At 38.0% G+C, this 9763-nt stretch overlaps 1 protein-coding gene across 1 annotated transcript in view; it reads left to right on the top strand.

The window, feature by feature from the left end:
* The first annotated feature begins 6643 nt into the window (after positions 1–6643).
* Positions 6644–9763, top strand: part of LOC131415357 (coiled-coil domain-containing protein 178-like) — a 112726-nt gene continuing 109606 nt past the window's right edge. The window contains exon 1 of the mRNA XM_058556960.1: positions 6644–7028. The gene's annotated coding sequence lies outside the window, so the exon portion shown is untranslated. The remainder of the gene's footprint in view (positions 7029–9763) is intronic.

Here is a 9763-nt window from a genome sequence, read left to right as displayed (position 1 = left end):
TTCATGATATTTAAATATTTTTCTTTCCAATTAGGTTTCAAAATACTGTAAATAAATATGCCTGAGACAATTTCCTGTTCTCCCACTGGAGGTGATCAAACCAAGAAAGGTAAGTTTATCCTTAAGTGATTTTCTTTGAAGATAGGTCATGGGTAAATGCAATTCAAGTCACTCATAGAAGAAGGCAGCTGTAAAGACAGAAGTCTTCTCCAGGACCAGGGGTCACAAAACCAAAACTTACTGGGACCAGGAAGGTTAGATAAGCAAAAGGAGTGTCAGTCTAAGGAAAACCCACTGTCCAGATTATAATCAATTTCTTTTATAATTACTACTGAACTATGTTACAGGCAGTACAATGGGTAGGTAGTACAACAATGGTGTGCTGGAGTCAGCCTTTACTGGCCCATGTGAGCCAATTGTATACATCTCTTCTCAATTCCACTCCACTGATTGCTTGAAATTGGTGGTAGTATTTACTACCACCTGACAGCTGGTTATTAAAATTTTACCAGCACACTACTGAAGATAAACATACAAAATTAAAAGTGAAAGATACTTGTATAATTCTATTTTTAAAATTGTATTAGATTTTATTGCATTACTTTGCATCCTGAGCCCTGACATCTTTTATTCTGCATCATGTTAGCAGTATCATGTCTTTGCATGATATAGAACAGAGGTCAGCAAATTACAGCCCATGGGCCAAATCTGGACATCAGCCCTTTTTGTACAGCCCAAAAAGAACGAATGGTTTTTACATCCATAAAGAGTTGTAAAAAGAAACAAAACAATGAGGAATATGCAAATGAGACTGCATGTGGCCCACAAAACCTAAAATTTTTACTGTCCAGCCTTTATAGAAAAAGTTTGCCAATCCTTGGTATAGAATTTTGCCTTCAGTACTTTAACTGGGAACAATGGATAGTCTCTGTATCAGTTATCCATTGCTGCACTATTGCTATGTAACAGCCAGCCACAAAAATGCAGGTGCGTACGGCGTCATAAACTTTCATTTTAGCAAAACCATTGTGCTAAGTGGTTTTGCTGATCTCAGGTAGACTCAGGATGGCTCACTCATGTATCTGCAGTAAGCCACAGGTCATCTAAGCACCATTACTGATCATGCTCATTTTGGCTGGGCTTTCACAGGCCTAGGACCTTGGCTGGGAAAACTGGGCTGACTCAGCTTTGTACCATGTAGTCTCTCATACTCCTCCAGCAGCCTGATCTCATGGCTTAAGAGGGGGAACAGAAGGTCACAAGGCCTCTTGAGGCCAAGGCTCAGAACTGGCATGCTATCACTTCTGCTACATTTTATCAGCCAAAAGCAAGTCACAGGACCAGCCTAGAGTCAGGGCCAGAGATTAGACCCCACCTCTTGATGGTAGATGCTGCAAGTCACATTGCAAAGGAAGGTGAACACGGGAAGGAGAAAATTATTGGGGCTAATATTACAATCCAATTACTACAATCTTGTTTGGGATTATAAAAGAAAGCAGTCATTTAGTAATTCCAAACATGGTTGAAGACATTATACAACGGATTTCATGTAGGGTTACCAATTTTGGGTAGGATTTTAGTACTCATCACCACATTTGCTTTCAGAGTATTTCAATAACTTTGGTTTTTGCTCTTTATTCACTCTACCAATATTAATTGAAAAAAATGTTATTTCATTTTCACAGTTCGTGTAGTGAAGTTTAGGCAAAAAATTTTCATTTCCGGAAACTGACTTCAATCTAAGATTAGCAAAATGGACCAGGTTATTCACTTAAAACAGTTTTCCCAAAGACATAATTTTGGAAAGAGATAGGATAATCAAATCATACTTGTGCATATCTCATGTTTAAATACAGTACTTGAAAAGGACTATCGAAAGTTTTTGGATTGATTATATTGTTAATTAAAAACTAATGGTTTGTTTCAAGACTTTGGAGAGCTGAGCTGCTGACTTCCCTTTGAGTAACATGACAAAGTCTACTTATTTTTTTGCAAGAGAAAGTGACCAGTCTACACTGGTTTGCAAGCAAAAGCTCTTGTGTATAGTACATCAGGAGAAAGTTAATCATGCTAAACATGACAGGCCACCGTCTTCAGCCAATGCAATGGAGAAATATATACAGTCAGATAAAATGATATATCAGATTATTTAGTGGAATGTAAGTGTTCCATGATATAATTTCTGTAAATGCATATTAAATGGAAATATGTCTAGTTTTCTAACTCTTTGGAAAGTAATATGGTTAATAAATAGTCTTTTGAAATGTGCTTGGTTAGTAAGTTTAGAATATTTGTATTTAAATAACATTAGAACCAATGTTTGGAATACTGGCATAAATCATGATTATCAGTTAAAATTAATTTCTTTCTCTTTGGCATCATACTATCATTAAGCTCCCCATCCTCTACGTAAAACAACTAATCACTATAGAGAATGTTCAGTTCATCAAACAAAGCATTGAGATGTCTATGTTCAAACTACAGGAATTTATCAGATCTCAGTGTTTATTACTATGTCTTGGCAGATTTTAAATTTTATGCTCCAAGCAATCTTTGCTGGATGATGTTCTGAACCTAATTATGTACCAACCTTTGAAAAGGTTTGTCATTAAACTCTGTCATGAACATTACAAGAACAGAGTGTGAGGTCTTATTAACTTCTTCCAGATGATATTCAACATAATAATACTTTTCTTAACATCAAAAAATAAATCCTTTCCTTATGGTATTTCAATCATCATGAAACTACTGGAGTCACATCAAAAATCTTATTGTACTATCAATAAACATAGCAAAATGGATGATTATGCTGTGCTCTTAGCTGAAATAAATAATGAAACAAATTATTAAACTTTTCCAAATTGTTCTGTACAGTCACAGTCATATACTGATCAACAGTATTTTCAGATGACTCGTGTTTACAAATGGTTAGCCCTGGGATAATAATTTCTATTACAATTGATAGTATCTTTTTACAAACTTACCACCTGTAATGTTTTAATTTTCAGGCAATATTTTCACTACATACAAAACTGCATTTCATGGCAGCATCACTTAGTTATTTGTATTAAGATACTGTTATTGCATTAATTTTTCTATTCATTGTTTTTCATAATGTATCTTTTCCATATAATGGGCAGAGACTGTATTTTTTTTTACAAAATAGTGTCTTTATATGTTGAAATAGGAAATATTTCATATATGTAAAAATATCTGTAACATATATGTAAAGTATAAAGAATGCTGATAAAAATTGAATATCTGTGCACTCATAACCCACATTAAGAAATAGAACCCTAGGTTCTCTCACCTCTCCCAAATCACATTTAGTTTTATATATTATATATGAATATGCTAATATATGTTATATAGTTTTATATATTTAATCTCATATTATAATTTTTAACCATCTTATTAATTCAAAATATTAGATCATCTGAAAATAATGCATTTCGATTTTTACTTTCATCCAATCATAATTTTATCACTTTTCTCTCTTCTATTGCTTAGTCTAGATCCATTAGTACCCTGTTAAATGGAAGCAATAAAAATGTACACACTTATCTTCCTGTTTCTGATTATTTATTTCTTTATTTTGGAGAGGAAGACTAGCCCTTAGCTAACATCTGTTGCCAATCCTCCTCTTTTTGCTGAGGAAGATTGCCCCTAAGCTAACATCTGTGCCCATCTTCCTCTATTTTGTATGTGGGACACTGCCACAGCATGGCTTGATGAGCAGTGCGTTGGTCTGCGCCCAGGATTTAAAACTGTGAACCCTGGGCCACAGGGCACCCTGGGTGCCTGTGAACTTAACCACTACACAGCCAGCCAGCCCCCTGTTCCTGATTTTTAAAATGAGACTTTAAATGTTTCACCATTAAATATGATTTTTTAGAGATGATTTTTTATAATTTACTATATATTATGAACATGTATTGAATTTTATGAATGCTTTTCCTACATCTACTGAAATTTTTCTGCGATTAAATTTTTCTTCTTTAATCTTTAATCCTTAAATTTAATAAGTTGCATACATTGATTTTCAATTGTTAAACTTTTTATTCCTGGGATAGATTTAACTTATTTTATTTTATTTGAATATATTGCTGGATTTGGTTTGATAGTTATTTATTTAGGATTTTTCCATCTATGCTCGAGTAACATTAGCCTTTAAATTTTCTTGTCTGGTTTTGGTAGTAAGGTGTTTATAACCTCACAATTGAATTAGAGCATGTTTCTTCATTTTCTATTCCTTGAAATAAATAATGTAATATTTTAATTATTTTTCTTGAATGTTTTGATGAACTTATGTCTTAATCTTTAGGGAGATATTAAACTATTGATACAAATTATTTATTGGTTAAAGGACTATTTAGGCTTTCTATTTATTCTTAATTCACTATTGGTAAGTTATAATTTTTTCTTTTAAAAATTTGTTCATTTGGTTAAATTTTTTTTTTTTTAAGGAAGATTGGCCCTGTGATAACATCTGTTGCCAATCTTCCTCTTTTTCTTTTTTTCTTCCCAAAGCCCCAGTACATAGTTGTATATTATAGTAGTTGAGTTGTAGCTCTTCTATATGGGATGCAGCCTCAGCATGGCTTGATGAGCAGTGAATAGGTCCGCAGCCAGGATACGAACTGGGGAACCCCGGGGCCACCGATGTGGAAAGTGTGAATTTAACCACTAGCCCACTGGTCCGGCCCCCATTTGGTTAAATTTTAAATGTACTGATACAATATTGTTAATAATATCTTTTATTTTTATATCTCTCTATATGTACTTATTTCTCCTTTACATTCATAATATTGTATTTGTTTCTTCTCTTTCATTTTGATCAATTTTGCCATTGGTGCTAAATTTTTCAAAGTGGTAATTTCTAACCTTTTAAATTATCTCTTGGGTTTTTTGTTGTTGATTTGCTTTCTATTTTATTAATTTCAGATATTATTACCCCCTTCTCGTCCTTCTACTTCCTTTGGATTTTTTCCCCCATATTCTTAATTTGGATACTTAGATCACTCATTTTCAGCTTTTTTTCTTTTCTAATATAATTATTTATTTTTAAATTTTTAAAATTTTTTAATTTTTTTGGGGGGAGGAAGATCTGCCCTGAGCTAACATCTGCCAATCCTCCTCTTTTTTTGCTGAGGAAGACTGGCCCTGGGCTAACATCCATGCCCATCTTCCTCCACTTTATATGGGACACTGCCACAGCATGGCTTGACAAGTTATGTGTGGGTGCACGCCCAGGATCCGAACTGGCGAACCCTGGGCCACCGCAGCAGAGGGGGCGCACTTAATGGCTTGTGCCACCGGGCCGGCCCCTCCAATATAATTATTTAAAGCTACAAATTTCCCTTGACATATCATATAGATAATAAAAAGGATTGGATTATCAACTCAGACTCATATAAAGCAGAGATTTACTCAGCATGCTGCTTCACTAAATGCTCTTATAATATTGTGTTTAACTTTTTAAAATTGAGTTATAATTCCCATACCATAAAATTCACCTCTTTAAAGTGTAGAATTCAGTATTTTTAGTATAATCACAAGTTTGTGCAACTATCTCCATTATCTAATTCTAGAACACTTTCATAACCCCAAAAAGAATCCCTATACCATTAGCAGCCACTCCTCATTCCCTCTCCATCCAGCCCCTGGCAACCACAAATCTACATGCCTTTCAGGAACATCATGGGCCTGGTGGGTGTCGACTAGCCCCTGATGAAGACGGGCACCATCACCACCTTCGAGCACGCCCACAATGCGGGTGATGAAATTCAGTGTAAGTCCTGTTGTTACGGTTGCTGTAGAGGCCAAGACCCGGGTCGACCTGCCCCAGCTGGTGGAGGGGCTAAAGCAGCTGGCCAAGACGGACCCCGTGGTGCAGTGCATCATCAAGGAGTCAGTTGGGGGAGCACATCATCGCTGGTGCCGGTGAGCTGCACCTGGAAATCTGCCTGAAGGACCACACCTGCATCCCTATCAAGAAATCTGACCCAGTTGTCTCTTACCGTGAGACCGGCAGCGAAGAGTGGAAAGTGCTCTGCCTGTCCAAGTTCCCCAATAAGCACAACCCGCTGTGCATGTAGGCGCCACCCTTCCCTAATGGGCTGGCGATGGAAAGCAAGGGCAAGGTGTCCGCCCCTTCCATGAGCTCAAGCGAGCATCCGCCTGCTACCTGGCAGAGGAGTATCAGTAGCACGTGGTCTAGGCCCACAAGATCTGGTGCTTTAGGCCTGTCAGCACTGGCCGCAACATCCTCACCGACATATCAAGGATGTGCAGTACCTCGGTGAGATCAAGGACCAAGCGTGGTGGCCAGCTTCCAGTGGCAGCGCTGTGCGAGAACGTGCAGGGCATGCCCTTCGATGTCCATGATGTGACGCTGCACAGGGCGCTGCCTCTACGCCAGAGGGCTGACCGCCAGCCTTGGTTCATGGAGCCCATCTACCTTGCGGAGATCCACTGTCCGGAACAAGAGGTTGGTGCCTTCTATGGTGTCCTGAACAGGAAGTGGAGCCACATCTTCCAGGAGTGCCAGGTGGCCGACACCCCCATGTTTGTCATGAAGGCCTACTTGCCCGTCAACTAGTTCCTTGGCTTCATCGCCGACCTAAGAATCCACACAGGCGCCCCGGCCTTCCCCCAGTGTGTGTTTGACCGCTGGCAAAACCTGCCGGGAGACCCCTTCGACAACACCACCCACCCCCGCCAGGGCGCTGCGGAGACGCGCAAGCGCAGAGGCCTGGAGGAAGGCATCCCAGCCCGGGACAACTTCCTCCGTGAACGGGAGGCGGTCCTTCCCAGCAGCCCCCACTGCGGCGGGCCAGACTCCGGCGGCACTGGCGCCACCGCAACGTTTGACTGCAGAGACCATCCTTAGCGTTCTCCTCACACAGCTCGAAACTGTCCAGACACAGTGATGCTCCACCTGACAGGTTTCTGAGGCCCACTTATTGCTGTCGCTCAACGTAAATATTGATACTGTTGCTTTTGATATTTACTTCAAGATTTCTGAGGTAACAGAAACGCCCTCACAGCGGGGACTTTTTTGGCCTGTTGGGGGATGGGGGGTGGGGGTGGGGAGGCGGGATGGGACGCCTTTTTGGATGTGTCGTATAAATGAATTCGTAAAATAGTTAGCTTTATCTGGCTTCTTTTACACTAGGATTTTGTCAAGATTCCCTTTTATGGCAGAACACTATTCCACAGTGTGAATATTCCATATGTTGTTGATATCAGTAGATGGATATTTGGGTTGTATCCACTTTGGGGCTATTAGGAATAATGTTAAATGTTCGAGTACAAGTTTTTATGTGAACATACGTTTTCATTTTTGTTGGGTATACATTTAGGACTGAAAGTGCTGGGTCATTTGTTAACGTGATGTTTAACTTTCTGAGTAATTGCCAACTTTCTTTCCAACGAGCTGCAATATTTTACATTCCAAATAGCAGGATATGAGGATTCCAGTTTTTCCACACCCTTGTCAACTCTTATTATTTTTTAACTTTGTTATAGCCATATTAGTGGGTGTGAAGTGGTATCTCGTAGTTTAGATTTGCATTTCCGTAGCGACTAATGATGATTAGGATCTTTAAATGTGCTTACTGGCCATTTGTATATCTTCTTTGGAGAATGTCTTTTCAAATCTTCTGCCCATTTTTAAATTGGGTTGGTTATCTTTTTTTGAGTTGTAAGAATTCTTTATATATTTTAGAAACTAGACCTTTATCAGATATATGTTTTGCAAATGTTTTTACCCATGGTAGGGATGGTGTTTTTATTTTTTTGTTAAGGAAGATTCTTCCTGAGCTAACATCTGTTGCCAATCTTCCTCTTTTTGTATGTGAGCAGTGGCCACAGCATGGCGACTGGCAGAGGAGTGGTGTAGGTCCACACCCCAGACTGAACCAGGGCGGCTGAAGCTCAGAGCCCAGAACTTAACCAGTAGCCCACTATGGTTGGCCCTTCAATTTCTTGATAATGTCCTTTGCAGCACAAAATTTTTATTTTGGTGGAGCCAATTTATCTAATCTTTAAAATTGCTTTTTTTTTTTTTTTTGATATCCTATTAAAGAAACTATCCCCTAATACAAGGTCACAAATATTTACACCTCAGTTTTCTTCTAAGAGTTTTATAGTTTTAGCTCCTGCACTTAAGTCTATGATCCATTTTGAGTTATTTTTTTTTGTGTGGTTTGAGGTAGGAGTCAAAATTCTTTCTTTTACATGTATATAACCAGTTTTCCTAGTACCATCTGTTGAAAAAAGGCTACAGTATTCTTTTCTCATTGAATAGTCTTGGCACCCTTGTAAAAATCAACTGACCATAGACATGGATGTATTTTAGGGATCTCAATTCTATTCTGTTGATCTACGTGTCCATCCTTATGCCAGTACCACGCTATCTTGATTATTATAGGTTTGTGGTAACTTTTGAAATGAGGAATTGTAATTCCTCCAACTTTGTTGTTTTTTTTCAAGATTATTTTGGCTAATCTGTGTCCTTTGCATTTTGCATTTCCATGTGAATTTTAGGATCAGCTCGACACTTTCTATTAAAAAAAGGTTATTGGAATTTGGTAGGAATTGCATTGACTCTAGATCAATTTGAGGAGTTTTGACATCTTAACAAGATTATATCTTTCAGTCCACTAACACAGGATATCTTTTTTATTTAGGTCTTTAATTTTTTTCAGCTGTGTTTTGTAGGTTTTAGTGAACAAGTCTTGCAATTCTTTTGTTAGATGAATTCTTTTCTTTCTTTTTTTTTTTTTTGTGAGGAAGATCAACCCTGAGCTAACATCCATGCTAATCCTCCTCTTTTTGCTGAGGAAGACCGGCTCTGAGCTAACATCTGTTGCCAATCCTCCTCCTTTTTTTTCCCCAAAGCCCCAGTAGATAGTTGTATGTCATAGCTGCACATCCTTCTAGTTGCTGTATGTGGGACGCGGTCTTAGCATGGCCGGAGAAGTGGTGCGTCAGTGTGCCTCCAGGATCCGAACCCGGGCCACCAGTAGCGGAGCATGTGCACTTAACTGCTAAGCCATGGGGCCGGCCCTAGATGAATTCTTAAGTATTGTATATTTTTTGATGCCTTTTATTTTATTTTGGATGCCTTTCATTTCATTTTCTTGCTGAATTGTTCTGGCTAGAATCTCCAGAACAATATTGAATAGAAGTGGCAAAGTGTAGCTGTGCTTGTCTTTTTCCTGATTTTAAGGGAAAACTTTCACTCTTTACTGTAAAGTGTAATGTTAGCTGTGGATTTTTCTCAAAGTTTCTTTATCATGTTGAGGAAGTTCCTTTCTATTCCTATTTTGTTTAGTGTTTTTACTATGAATGGGATTGAATTTTGTCAAATACTTTTTCTGCATCTATTGAAATGATCCTGTGATTTCTTCCATTTAGTCTATTAATATGGTGTATTACATTGATTTTTGTAAGTTGTAATGTTTCTGGAATAAATCTCATTTAGACATGGTGTATAATCCTTTTTATATGCTACTGGATTTGATTTGCTAGTGTTTTCTGAGGATTTTTGTATTCGTGTTCATAAGGAATATTTTGTGAATAATTTTATTTTCTTGTGATGTCTTTGTCTAGTTTTGATGTCTAGTTTTGGTGTCAGGGTAATGTGGGGCTCATACAATGTATTGGCAAGTGATCCCTCCTCTTCTATTTTTTGGCAAAATTTATGAAGGATCAATGTTAATTCTCTAAATATTTGGTGATATTCATCAGTGAATCC

Source organism: Diceros bicornis, chromosome 16 (genome assembly GCF_020826845.1).
Source record: "Diceros bicornis minor isolate mBicDic1 chromosome 16, mDicBic1.mat.cur, whole genome shotgun sequence".
NCBI lineage: Eukaryota > Metazoa > Chordata > Mammalia > Perissodactyla > Rhinocerotidae > Diceros > Diceros bicornis.
This window is presented reverse-complemented; position numbering and strand designations above follow the sequence as displayed.